The following is a 15,040-nucleotide window of genomic DNA, read 5'->3' on the forward strand; positions in this document are numbered from 1 at the left end:
TGCCCAGAGGTGCATTTCATGTCTCTTTATATTAATAAGGGTCTCGGAAATTTAATACAGCTAAGCATACTTCTGCGCAGAGTTTTGATTTGATGAACCCCGTAGAAGATATCAAGCTTTTGGCAGATCATTCATTTTCAGGGTATCGAAGCCTTGTGGGAAATTGTGCACTTAATTATAGCTGTGTGTTACAGTTTCGGAAGTGAGTACCTAATGTGCTGTATACATCCAAATTTTATAGATCAAGGGACGTGTAATGTTATATGTGTGAAGCAAATGAAATCATTAGATAGAATTTGTTCAAAATACAGTTATTGTATATCAGTTAACTTAGGTTGTAGTTGTAGTTTGTTGGTTAATTATCGGTGTACGTTAACGGTGCGTGTCAAAGTTGTTCACCAGTAGATAAAGTATTTATTACAAAGTTTGAATGGTTGAAGCTTTTAGATGATGGTGCCCAGATTTGTATTTCAAAACTAGTTTTTGGCACTATGTTTATTGTTTTTGTAATATAGTTCTCTATTTGCTGTGTTTTTACCCTCTTGCTTTGTTTATTGCTCTACTATTTTCTTACAACTGGTATTAAGTGAGGAGAGCAGAAGGTTGGGTCTGATTGAAGGAGATTGAAAGACTTAGGCATGTAGTGTTCGTATCCTACAAAGATAGAAGAACTAGTCATGTTTGTATCTTGTCGAGACAGAAGGAGAACTAGTTGTGTTCATGTTTTGTAGAGACATAAGGTTAACCAGTTGTGCTTAACTTGCAGACATAGAGCAAACAACATGGAATATTCAAGAGAGCAAGCTTGCAATAGTTATTTTGGAGTGAATATTTCTAAAGGAAACGGATGTATCAAATCTACTTGATTGGGCTAAATCTCTCATGTCTCTGTCGTACGACTATGAAGAAAGTGGTGATGAAGTGGGCACTATTTATTCCCTTGAAGAGTTGCCTTGATGTGACTTCTGCACTGATCATGAGGAAGTTTTAATTGAATTAGATGTTAAAACATATTTTGTTATCGAGGAGTTCGTTAACATGTTGGAAACTAATAGTTGTGTTGATGTTTTTAAAACTACCAGGCTGATCTAAAACCCAAATACCAGGATGCAGAAGATAACAAGCAGCCTAAGGACTAGCTAGATCTCATATTCAATAGGATTTTCTTCAGATCTGGACCAACTTCAATAGAATCACAGGGATTCTCTACACTTTAGGCTCTGCAGGGCCAATGTGGGTGCACCCTAGGAATGGAATGATTGGATGATTTCTTTAGAACTAACTCACTTGCATTTTATTCTTTAGATCTATCCCCTATAATAGATAATGGTCTCAATTCTTCTTAGATTTATAATGAATTCTTGATTACAACTAACTATAATTCAGAGGGAGACTATTACAAATAAGCAATGACTAGCAATTTGATTCTTCATACAAAAAAGCAAAGATTGATTGGATTTACATTTGTGCTTTGTGCAACCACATGAATTTAACAAATTGCATTTGAATTGATGATCAATGCCTTATCCATTGGTACATAGATTCACACTAATAAAACTTGACCGATTTGATTGCCTTACAATTGAAATTATCAGGAATTAACTCTAAATTTCATTCTTATGAGTATCCCTCCCATACACTTAGAAACCCTATCCATTCAATGAAAGCATTTACTTAACTCCTCGAGTTAAAAAAAATCAATGAAAAGACATACAACCCATTCAAGCTGCATTAAAATGAAAGAACCTTATTCATTCATTCCCAAAATTTCAGACATATGAAATAGGAGACAAAATTCATAGACACAGATGTTGTAGAACATTCCTTTGTATTTATGTTCCTTGAAAATAATACATTATTGGTATAAACTCAAAATAACTCAAGATATGACAGATTGTCATTCAAGGTTCATTTGCATTCTCAGATTTACAAAATTGAATACATAACAAAGTTGACACAAAAACCATGGACCGCTTATAAAAATAACATAACACTGAAAATTACATAGACTTTGGGCCTCAACACCACATCTTGGAAATTCTTTTATAGGAAGGATTACACCAAGCTTCAGATGAGAGGGCACATGTCAAAAATTGATTGGAAAACAAATACAAAGATATTTTATCTTTTGTTACAATACAAACATTCTTTGTACTTGATCAAAAATCTAGATGCAGTTGCAAAACTAGTAGTTGGCACTCTCAACAGGTGTCTTTAACATAATTATGTTTGTCTTCATGCTCTTGTTGCTTTCCTTGCCTTTTCTTTGTTATTTTTGTCTCCTCTGCCTCTAATTGCATCCTTGAATTGCCTAGTCATTGTCAACTGATGGTATAGCCTTTATGTTTGCAATGACTTCCCAAATGGCAATATCAGTATCCACATTAGGCCATGTGGCATCCCGAATGGTGTCTAACTCCTCTATGCATTTATTACATTTAGTGTCAGTTATTGCTTTCAATTCTCCAATAACCTTGCTCATACCTGGCTCAATTCTAACCAGGAAGTTAATCATGTTATAGACAATTGTTACATTTGTCTCTTTATTGCAATAGGCAACAAACCGTGGATATCTCAAAACATTCTCAAAAGTGGAAGACCATTCCTGCCATTCTTTTATAACTCCATTAGCATCTAGAGCACTAGGAATAAAGTTTAGAATTCCCTAGGAAATTGTTTTCATCTTACCTTGTATTAATTGCATTTTTCTTGAGAAAAAACTATGTAATTCCTTTACTTTGTTAATCATCTTTTTGGCACTGATAATTACTGCCTTGGGTAATTCTTTCTTTTGGGGCAATAGGGGAACCAAGCTATCAAAAAATTGTGTGTATGGCCCCCAGGTTGTAAATAGAGGGGATAGTATTTGAGCATTGGAATTTAGCTCCTTGCATTGAAATGTAGCTGTTGTGCACATTTTGTGAAACAATTTGTAAGGCACCTATCTTGTGCATCATCAAGCTCTGAATTGTCTTGATTTCAATCTCCTTGGCACCATCCCATTCATCTATGTCCATTTGTTGGCTCTCTCCCACATTTGCTATATCAACTTTTGTCTGGGCTTCTTGGTCTTTCACCTCTGTGATGGGCCTTGCAACATTTCTAAGGCTTCTCACCTCTTCCTCCAAGGTAGCCAATCTCTGTTCTAGGACATAAGTCCTCTTCAGCTCTTCCTCATACTTCTTCCTAGCATCAATGGATATGCTATATGTTTGATACAACTGTTCTTTCAACATATCCATTTTTCTCTTCCCCATCAGTGGTGTTGTCTTCATCAGATTATGGACTTGGCCACTAGATACAGTAGTGACATTCTAAAATATTACATTTCCTTGGGGGGATTCTTTTATATCCATAAGGGTTGGCTTATTTCCCTTAGGAATCATGCTCCATACAACCATTGTCCTACTGTCAATATTAAAAATTGACCCCTGCAACTCACTAGCAATATTGGTCTCTTCAAAAGAGGTTCATTTATCCTACCTTCTGATCTGGTCTAGCATAAAGGATGAATTGAGCTCCCACCCGGGGAAAAGAAACATCCCACTTCTTGTTGCAAGCTCTCTAGCTTCTTCAACAGTGAGGATCTCACTATTAGGATCATACTCTTGCAACCGTTGCACTAACTCTGCAGTCTTCTCAGGGGAATCTCCTAGTTGTAGTTATAGAGTAAGCTCATTTTGTTTGATCCTGTATAGGAATGACTCGAATTCATTTGATTTGATGAATTCACCATCCTTCATGAACTCTTGAGTATGAATTATTCACTCATCTAACATCTAAATCTGTAATTCAATTTTATTGGGGATCTTCTCATGTTCCCCTGCTTGCTTCAACAAGAAATTATGCCTTATTGTATCAAAGAATTGGGATCCCCTAGGCAAAATTTGTAGTGCCTTTCCTCTTACCTTATCAAGGATCTCAATCATCTTTTGCTTCTCTCTCCCTTGAGCCCATGAGGAGCTCTCTAGCTGATCATCTTCCACATCAATAGTAATAACATTCTCTTGTTGAGGGGCTTGTGGCTATGCTCTATCTCTGATCTCTGTAGGCACTTGTGCCATTAATTGGTCAAAATTATCCAAGCACTTGTTAAATCTTTCCAAGTATGTTGATTCATGATAGAAACCTTTGAAAGATGGATCAGTTGCCTTCATTGCTTCTTCTACTCTCATTACCTCTCTCCATTTATAGGTTATATCTTGCAAACTTTAGTATCTAAACAATTCATTATGCAGTCCTCTTCCCAATTTGGCTTACTGTTAGGGAGGTTATACTTTCTCATCTGTTTAAGGGCATGCCTCACCAAATCATTTGGATCATAGGTTCTGGCAAGGGCTGTAGGGAGCATACATTCACCAATGCATTTATTTATCTCTTCTATTGCATCTTTCCCTATCAAAAATTCCCCTACTTTGGTATTCCTAGCTACAAAATAGCCTCTCTTAACAGTAGGACCTAAATATTCCTTATTCATCATAGCATTTTCCAGAAGAATTCTAACTGACCTAATCTCTCAAGAACATATTTAGGTAGCACATGAGGGGGTGAGGACACCCAAAAACCCTAATTATTAAGAAGTTTCCAAACAAAAAAAGACTAGCCCAATCATGGCTCATTACCCTATCTCCATTGGGACAAGCAGATGATCTTATCAATATTCTTACTCCCCTAGGTATCCTCTTAGTAATATCAACACGCATGTTTGAAATTGGAAAAACAAAATCATTATAGAAAGCAATAGAACTACAATAAGGATAAAACCTTTGCCAAAAATGAGTCCACATCTACAAGGGCAAGTTCTCTTCATTCTCCTCAGTGGCTTCAATGAAGTCCAAATTGATATGTCCTATGTTCTTGTAAAGAATGATGTGCATTAGCAATGAATAATGGAAGAATCTAAAGTTTTCCAATTCACCCTTTTGAGCTATCACAATTTCCTCATGCATCTTGCTGATGATGTATTCAACAAATTCATATCCAACATTATGAACTAGGTCCTAGACATCTAAAGTCACAATATATATGTGCCTAGGGGCATTCATGGTACCATCTACTCCCACCAGCTTGTTCATTTTGAAAATGGTGTATTGGAAGTATTTGTAGAAGAATTCAAGTGGCATAAGTTCTCCTACCTTCTTCGGTAGTTCGCCCTTCTCCTTCTTGGCCATAGGGATGTGTCTTATCATAAACTTTCTAAGAAAGAAGCTTTTCTGACTCTTAAATGTCTCATTCATCTTTTCTTTCTCAATTGGCCTAGTCATAGGTCCTCCTAGGTTAAAAACTTCAATGAAAGTCTCCTTATCCAGCCTACATAGGATACTCATATCCTTCCTATGAAGTCCTCTACTTGTAGGATTGTATGACTTGATCAATGCCTTCATCTAGTCAACATCTACTATTACTTTTGGCATTATCAATTTCACCAAGTTCCTAATCCAAGGGTTGCAAATTGGTGATTTCTTAAACCTATTATTATAAAAGTACCAAAAAGGCTCATTCCTGTTGGTATTAGGGACAATAACATCTTTGCAGAAAGGGTATGCATCTCTGAAAACATGTGCATTCAAGGTTTGAACATGAGAAGACCCTGGAAGAAAATATATCCATTCTTCTACATATAGAGTTGCCAATTTTGGTTTTGCCTGTTCAGTGGCTTGTGAAGACTCTTCTATGTCAACCTCGGCTATTATCTTGCCTTCTTCTTGTGCCATGACTTGCTGCAATTAGATTCCTTTAAACAAACTCTGTCAATATCAACTTCTGAAAGCTTTGAATATCTCCGCAAGCTTTGGAAATCTCTTAGCGCTCAAGCTTCTATCTCTGGATCATGCAAAATATTGTATCTCAAAAAACTGTTATATCAACTTATTAATAGAGAAAGGGTTGCAGAGAAGCATTTATGTGTCTTTATGTCAATGTGTGTGAACAATCTCAATTTCTGTAAAAGTGCCAAAATCTACTTGTATTGTCAGCCTTTCAAATCTTTTTATGCACTTTTTGATAGGATATCACTTTTAAATCATAATGAGGCTCTCAACAATCATTTTTTTGCTCTAAAACTTATGCTTGTGACCCAACGACTCCCTTTAGTTTCCATTTTGTGGTCATTTCCTACCTTAACATTTAACACCAACAAATAGGTGATCACAAATTTTCATCTTCTTTGTCGCTTTGTAGTCTAGTTAATGCTTTTGGCCATTAACTGTGTGACTATGGGCCTTAAGAATTTGACCCCTTTTATAACTTTAATTGCACGATCGCTCCTTTTATTAACATTAACATTTTTCCTTCTGACCACATGAATCTCCTTATTAATCACGAAGTTGCAACTTCACACACCTTTCTTGGTTTTAGGCTTTCATTGCTGCAACCTTGCGATCACTTCCTACTTATAACTTGTTCAAGACTTCGTAGGGTCACGACTTTATTTATCTTATAACAAACTTTCCCTGCGACCGTGCAAGCAAAATATTTTTTATATTCTTTTAACCCATTCGTTGCTTCGCGGCCTATCCTTACTGACATCTCTTTAACATCGTGACTACGTGATATACTATCTTCTTCTTTCATTTTGACTTGTTTGTTTGGTCATGGTTTAAACACTTCTTTTGATCCTTAACCGCGCAACTATGAAAATGAGCATCTTTAACTGGTTTCACCATATTGCAACTTGTTTTAATCACTTTCCTCTCATCATTGTGATAGTGTGATCACATATAATATTCCTTCGAATTGTCTGTGTTGTTGGGTCATTGACTTTATAACTCTTATCCTCTTTAACATTGCGACCAAGCGAACAAAATATTTCATGCACTTTGCATCTATGTTCACCAAGTCACAACTTATCCTTCTCATTGCTTGCTTAGACATATTTTCCTTCAATTGCCTAGTTGTGGTCTGAGAACTAGAAACTTATCTTAACTACATGACCAAGCGAGAAAAAGCCCCATTGGACTTCATAACTGCTTTCGCTAGGTCGCAGTTCATTCATCTTGTTATGACCTAACTATCTCGACCACTCGACCAAAGGTAATTTTGAATGCTTTAACTTGGTCAATCCTTTGCAGTCAAATCTTCTAACCATCTGGTCACTCCTATGAACATGCAAATGAGCATCTTCAACTACTTCTAACCAGTTTCGCGTGGTCGTGGTCATCCTCCAATCTTTATCTTCTAAGGCCCCAATAGTGTGATCATAGCCTTTCACCTAGTTGCTGTGAAAATTCACCATACTTTCACATTCAAGCGACCGCATGACTAAGGCTTCACTGACCATTTCACTTAGTCACGGTGTAAAAAGGGCTTAAGCACTTAACCTTCATGACTCAGTGATCAAAGGAAATTTAGCTGCTTTGCTGAATCACACCATTTGATGCTGAAATTTGATGAAGAGCTTTGACCATGTGATTAACTTGGTTGCCTAGTCACATACTTAAAAACTTTATGAGCTCACATCAAAACCCCAAAATGTTAAAACAAGGTACACCCATTTGAAAGATTTCAATTTTTTTATAAAGATAAAAAATGGCATAGGTTTAAAACAAGGGTTTTCTAGGGTAAAACAACTTTTATGAAGTTCAAGGAAAACCTAATGGGAAAAATTTATCAGATTAGAGTTTTCACTAGTATTGATAACACAACATAACAAATCCCTAGTTGCACATCACAATTCAAAACATTTTCACATTAAAATTTTCAGTAATTAGGCATAGTAAAAATGAGGGCTAACAAGTTGAAGGGAAATGAAAGCACCCCAAAATGTCATCTGAGATCGGTATGCAAATTTTGTATCCAATAATTTCTTAAATAACTTCTAATAAGAAAATACAAGTACATACTACTATGCCATAAAAGAGGAAACATATATAGTTGATTTCCCATAATTAAAACCTTAATGGAAAGTGATTGCAGCTTACGGATCCGACAATTTCAACAACATTACGACATCCAAATTTAATATTTAACAAACATGAAACTAGAAGAATGAGAGATAATAGAAAACACACACACACCCACAGATATGTGTGTGTGTGGAACCTTTCCAGGTAAAAAACCCACCCTCCAAACCATCGGCTAATGTATTAGTCACTAACAAGTTACAATACATTTTCAACCTTCACATGAAGATTTACATCTTGCTCCATTCCAAAGAAAATTTGACAGCATAACCCTGTGCAAAGAACTTCTTATCTCTCTCTTACATCTCTTCAACAACTCATTGTATTTATAGAGTTTTCATATAAAAGAAAACAATTCAAAAAGAATCCACATTCAATGTATCTATAACTTGTTTAGAAACTTCCTTTATGCACAACTCTTGCATAAAAACAAAGCAAAGAGAATAAAGCCTAGAAAATATACTTTTTGTTTTTTGCTCCAAGTTTATTCTAGTGGCAAATTTGGTCTCATTTATCATCTTGCAAAAATGCATAAATAAAAAGCCAATAAAGCATGATAAGGTTGAGTCACCATATCCCAACAATAACCAACTTGACAAAGACCTTACATGAGTTGAATTGATGAAACTATATCATCACAACCATTAATGAAACCACATCAATCTTAACACATGCTCCTATGCTACAACTAGATACCTGTCCAAACAACACAAGCTTAATATCCCAATGATAACAAAGGATACAAAATACTACCACCATTCCACTATGCTCATTTGCTACACAAAAGCATAAAAAACATCAACTTCTTAGCCCAACACAACTGCAAAGTAATCCTCCAGAAAACAAGACAAAACATTAGCTAGAACAACAACCAAACTAATTGCTCCAATCCAATTGATAAACCCACGAGATTGAAAAAAAAAATCCATAACAAATGCTAATCCATCTAATCACTCATACCTCAAAGGTATCCAACATTAGAAAACTCATATTAGCAACATGAGCAACCCATAATCTACAACCTCAAGTTCCATGTGCAAACCAGTCAATGAATACCAAACACATACAAGAACTCCCACTGCATGGGTAATATCAAAAATGAAAAATCAATGGCATATTGAGTCTACTGAGAACAACACAAAGAAAGTGTACCCGTGTAGTACCAAGGAACATTCACAAAGATATGTAAATCTTGTAGCAAAAACACTGCAAGAAACGTTTCTCTCATCTAGTTTCCACAACTTTCCCATGTTTTCCACACCCAACAAATAAAAGAGATAAAGGAACCAACATGTCATCACCAAAAAATAATGAAGTACATGTGAAAACATATGACCATAAAAGAGTGACAACCATAGCTCCAAAAGATCTCAAAAAAAAATGTTATGTGAACCCAAACATCCAAGAAGATAACTAAGACCAAAGAGAGAACATGTAGATCATAAGCATGGCCTTCCACAAACCCTTTAAAATGTCAACTGTGAAAAGCATGATCTCCTTCACAACCCCAAGAGAAAAGATATCACAAAATTAAAAACCATTCAACCCTAAGAGATCAAACATAGCATGATATCATGAATCTATATGGATGTAAGCCTCTCAAAGAAGATCAAACAACTGCATTTTCCATTATAGGAAATCAGCTCACTACATCTCCTACTATCATCATAATTGAAAATAGACCCCAAGGAGATAATTATGTTATCCATCTCTCATAATGAATCCTCCAAAACCATTTAATTGTAGCTCAAGATCCATGAATATGAAAGAAAACATAAAACACCTAAAAGTAACATTAGGCAATACCTTTCAAGTGATAAAAAATTGAGTAGACCAAGAGAGGGGAATGCGAATGCTCCTCCAAGATATGTAAGTCATCATGACTTATCTAAGAACAATCTCCTCATTAGTCTCTATTGAACTTACATCCAACCAAGGTGTGGTCTCCTTAGAATTTCTTCTGAAATCTCATCAAGAGTATACATCTCAACAACACGTTTCTAATATCAAGAGAACTCTAGCCTCACCTAAGTCTCCAAGTATCCATGAACACCTGTAATCAATCTCCATGCCAAACTCTACTACTGCAACATTGCACTATCATGAAGTATCAAGAAAATGATCAAAGTACTCAATACTAAGATACTAAACCAAGATCAATGCCAAAGGTCCAACAATGGAATCAGGAACATAAACATGAAAACATGATCTAAACTATCTCCTCCAAAGAGATAACACACTCCATCTGATCATACCAAATAACTACATCATGTTACGATTCTAAAGTGGTAATCAAGAGAAAAACCATGACATAAAAGCCACCATGATAACATATCAAATGAAAGCATAAACCACATCTCTACCAAGCACCCCTTGAATCCTTAAGATGTCAACATCTCCAATCACATGAAGGTACCATCTCCAACTAGTGAACTGACAAATGTGAATGACCCTTCTATAGAAATAGGATCTAAGGCATCCTCCAGCATCTATAACACTAAAAAATATTGTCCATCGTCATGTGATGAAAAATATAGCCACTGCTAAAGCTCCCATTGAAATGTGATGTCAAGCTCTCCACAAATATGACACATTGTCTCCCAAATCTGAAAATGGTCCAAGTTCGCACATCACACCAAGTGAAATCAAATTTCCAATCTAAGAAAACTCACCATGCTATAGGAAACCATAGTCGACTATCCAAGTACTCACTTATCATCCATCCTTTCATCCCAAAGAAACCATACTAATGCATAAGTGATGACACAGACAAGGCTAGCTAAAAAGTCTACACTAACACTAAATCAAATCTGGTGGATATAGACAATCTACATCCAAGTTATCTCACTGTAATTAAATAGGTGGCCTACCCACCTATCCACATAACTTATGGATCCAATCATTGCAACATGTAAAACTATTATCACATTAATGAAATGCTAAAATGAGATCAAAGAAAATAATGATGTAGAAAACATGACACAAACATCAAATCAAGAATAAATTTGATTTGTCAATTATGTCTACATCGAGCACCATAGTCCAGGAATTAAAAAAAAATCACCATAGAAATGTCGAGTGACTAATTAGGTACCAACATCTCTATGAAGAGAAAGAAATACACCTTCACCATGCACAAAGCATGCATGCATGTAGAGCTACAACTATCTGATCCAGCAACACCCTGAAGGAACCATAGTCTAGAAAACAACTCGTCAATAAATCCACAAAAAGGTAGAAACTTTTATTTCTTCATGCAAAACCAACAAAACCATTGTGTTCAAAAACACCCATGTACATCCACACCCAATTATCATCTAGAAGACTCAAAAAATATGAGAAACACCAAACAACTAAAATCAAAATAATGGATTGTCATAGATGAGCATTATCATATATTTTAACAAAAATTTACAAACCCCTAAGATCCAATGAACAAGAATCCAAGCCATGCATGTAAAAGCATTCAAGAAGAAAGTGTAGTACAGGAACTCTAGGTCCACTTGTAGACCAACTCCACAACCACTACTAGCACATGCATATCAGAGAGATAAACTATCTAAAGTGTCCAGATCATCTAGAATGATCAACTCTGTAGCCTCTATGCATTTAAAGTAACGAAAAGAGACACCATCCAATACCTATGCATTAAGAATTATTCTATTGTCAACCAAGAGCTTGAGGTCAATGTAATTTCAACATGGCCAACTCTTTTTTTCTCTGTTTTCATCATCCTTCAAGAAGTGCCCATTGTCTCCTAAAAAACTGAATCAACTGCAAGACTTTCACTCATCAAATGATTAATAGTAGCCAATTTTTTCTTAACAAATTTCATCAAGATCTGCAAGCTAAGAAATCTTAATAGAAGAAATACCTAGAATCAGAAACACTATGAATCCTCACATACAAGTAACATGCAATTCACAAAACTGAGCTCTAATACCAATTGAAGGGAAATAAAAGCACCCCAGAAAGTCATCTGAGATTAGTATGCACATTATGTATCCAATAATTTCTTGAATATCTTCTTGTTAGAAATAGGAATTACTGAGAAGCAGGGTGAATTAGTAATCTACAAACTTTAGTTGTCAACTGGATATTGTTTATTACTTTAAACCATACATAACAAAGTAAACAAGTAATGTTGAACAGTAACACTAACCATGCACAAAGATTACTCATAACACCATATTTTGTTAACTAGGGAAACCATGGCCAAGGGAAAACCCTGATGGGGATGATACCCACTAGATAATATACTGATATATAAGTTCCTTGTTAGATGATGGACCTTGCTAGGAGTCAATGAGAAAATTTAGTATAGAGAGTCCCTATTAGGAGACTTTGAATCCCTATTAGGAGTTGTAGTATAGCAGATGCAAACTGCTTAAACATGCACCTCTAATTACAAGAAGAGCTCACTACCCAAACAAGTAATTATAAGACTTCTATAATGTAGGTACTGTAACTTCCTTCTCGACTGATCTCTGATCTTCTACTCGATCTCAGATCCCAAAAATAGCTTTACATAACTTCGAATATATCACTTTCACAAAAAGTTCACATATCAAAATATATCATACAATTCTACACTTCTCATTGCAAGATGTCTTTTGCATAAATACCATGCATTTTCAAAAATTTCTGCTAAGTCGGCTAAGACCACAAAATACTTTTCCAACTTAGAGTAAACATCTAGGATATCAGCCCTAATTGGTTAAGTAATTATTTTGTAAACAAAATAATTCCTTTCCTTTAATTTCGCTGTCTTGTTTCACTACACTAGTACATTTGACCCCATTTTTAGACCAAATTTTTTGACCATTTATTAAAATGGGGTCAAATTGGTCGCAATAGGCAAGGAAAAATGTATTTTTGTAAGAACTCATGCCTATGTTGGTCAAAATTTTGACCAATACAGGTTCATTATATTAAAATGAAAAAAATTAATTCATTGTTATGGTGGAGAGGAAGGAAGGTTTTTCATTTGATGCACCCTAATTCATTGTTATGGCGGAGAGGAAGGCAAGAAGCAAATTTTTAAGGAGAGGGTGAGATATTTTAGTTTGAAATTTGATGGAATCGATCCAAAGCTAGCTCTCCTGAAGAGTGAAGATAGATCTGTGCTCTCCAAACCAACTAGAAATTCAGTCGTGCTAAGGTAAGTGGAACATGTTTTCTAAACTAGTCTTCTTCTGCCTGCTACCTACTATTTTTATTCTTAATGCGGCCAGGCCCATGCAAAGAGACTAAAACTACACCAATTTATTCAAGAAAGGAAGCTTACCATCTCATTCTGATCAATGAGCACTAATGATTTATATACTTTGTGGTAACCAGAATGATAGTCACCATTTAGGAACTGCACTAGTGGATTATCTTCCTAGTTAGGTATTTACCATAATTAAAATGTCTTTCATGGAATTATCTTATTTATTAATTTGAGTTTATCACTAAACATAATGTTACTCATAGAAACAATAGCCAATGGTAATGGCTTTAGCTCTTTCACTGCTTCATTGATCTCCTCATATGTTTCTAGAACTTTTTGAGATTTTTGAATGTCTGTGCATTCAAGAAACTTCTTGCTGTCGAGTAAATTTGGAAATGCTAGTTGAGCTGCCATCTTCAATAGAATAATTTCAGTCTATTGCAATTTTATATGTCGAACATTTAGAAATTTAGCCTGGAATAGAACTCATATTTAATAGACACCTCAATGCCTTTAGAAATATGATATAAACAAACTTGAAGCATTAGGCTAGACTTCCCAATTCCCCAGTCATCGAAGATGCCCACAGTCAGCGGCAACTTAACATTGGGGTTCAAAAATAGTGTGGCCAGACCCATGGCATATTCACTTCTCCCTATCACATTATATCACAAGCTTGCTACCTACTATTTTTATGGATCATTCTACATATCAATCAATGATAGGTCCCTTATCTCAATCTCTCTCGTAGAAATTACAGAATTTTTTATACTTTGCTTTCAAACCCTAACATAAATTTTTACAAAGAAGTCCTTGCATTGCAAGTTTGTCAACTATTGTGTCATTTGGGGCAAAGTTGTTATAGTCCATTACTGCATTCTATTCTTTATCGGTGAGATGTGCCATTTGTTTTTGCAAGATTACTTGCCTTTTTTATATAGTGCTTCTATGCTTGTGATTTATGTAAAAGGATTAACCACCAATTTTAGATCTATGTCGCACATTTTGATATCTAAGTCTTGAATATTATATTTTGCACTATTACCAACAAAATTTGCATCAAAGTACAACATTTAGGAAATGTATACTCAAGTGGCTCAGCCAAGACAATATCTTATTTGGGCTTTTTCAAATTGATTGAAGTTAGCAGTTTTTTCAAAATACATACACGCCAAGCATTTAGGCACCTAGCTGCTCAGTTGCACAATAAGATGGAAGAGACTTCTAATTGAGATGTATCATTTAGCTTAATAAAGATAAGGCTTTTTCGGATGACCATTCCTTTCTTTTTAGTGTCTGCAATTCATTTTTAGTAGTTACACTTTACAATGAAATTTTGGTCCAGAATATGAAAACTTTTTTTGTCAAAACATTTAGTTCTACTATTAATTAACTATCAATTTAGTCAGAGAGCTTTGTAGTTTTAATTAGTGGTAGAGACATATATCTCTTCATTGAATCCATGTCTGGTTTATGAGTATTTCTGTGCAATGGCATAAGCTTTGACACTACAACTTAAGAAGTTAATCCCAGTCAATCATAGGACATTCAATAGTCATTCTTTTGTTGCACTTGCAGGCAATTTTTTTCTTTAAAGATCTATTTTAAGTTTTTATCTTAACCAACAGAAGGCATATGTGGATTCTAATTGAATTTCATTACTATTTTTGAACTGGTTTAAATCAATCTTTTATGGAAAGTGGTGAAGTTTCTTTTGAAAGTGCTATATAAATGTGGTTCCCACAAATATAAGACCCACCCATTAAATAAGTTTCTTTTCTTGCAGTCTACTCTTTTATTTTTAGAAATTTTCATAATCTTTATAATTGGAGGGATTTTGATATCTCTGTTTAGTTCATATACATGCTTTTAGTATGTTTTTTGATACCATGCACATGGAATAGTGATTTTTTGGCTAGATGTGCTG

The sequence above is a fragment of the Cupressus sempervirens genome, chromosome 7, assembly GCF_028749045.1.
Source record: "Cupressus sempervirens isolate cs-2001-9-10 chromosome 7, ASM2874904v1, whole genome shotgun sequence".
Classification (NCBI taxonomy): Eukaryota; Viridiplantae; Streptophyta; class Pinopsida; order Cupressales; family Cupressaceae; genus Cupressus; species Cupressus sempervirens.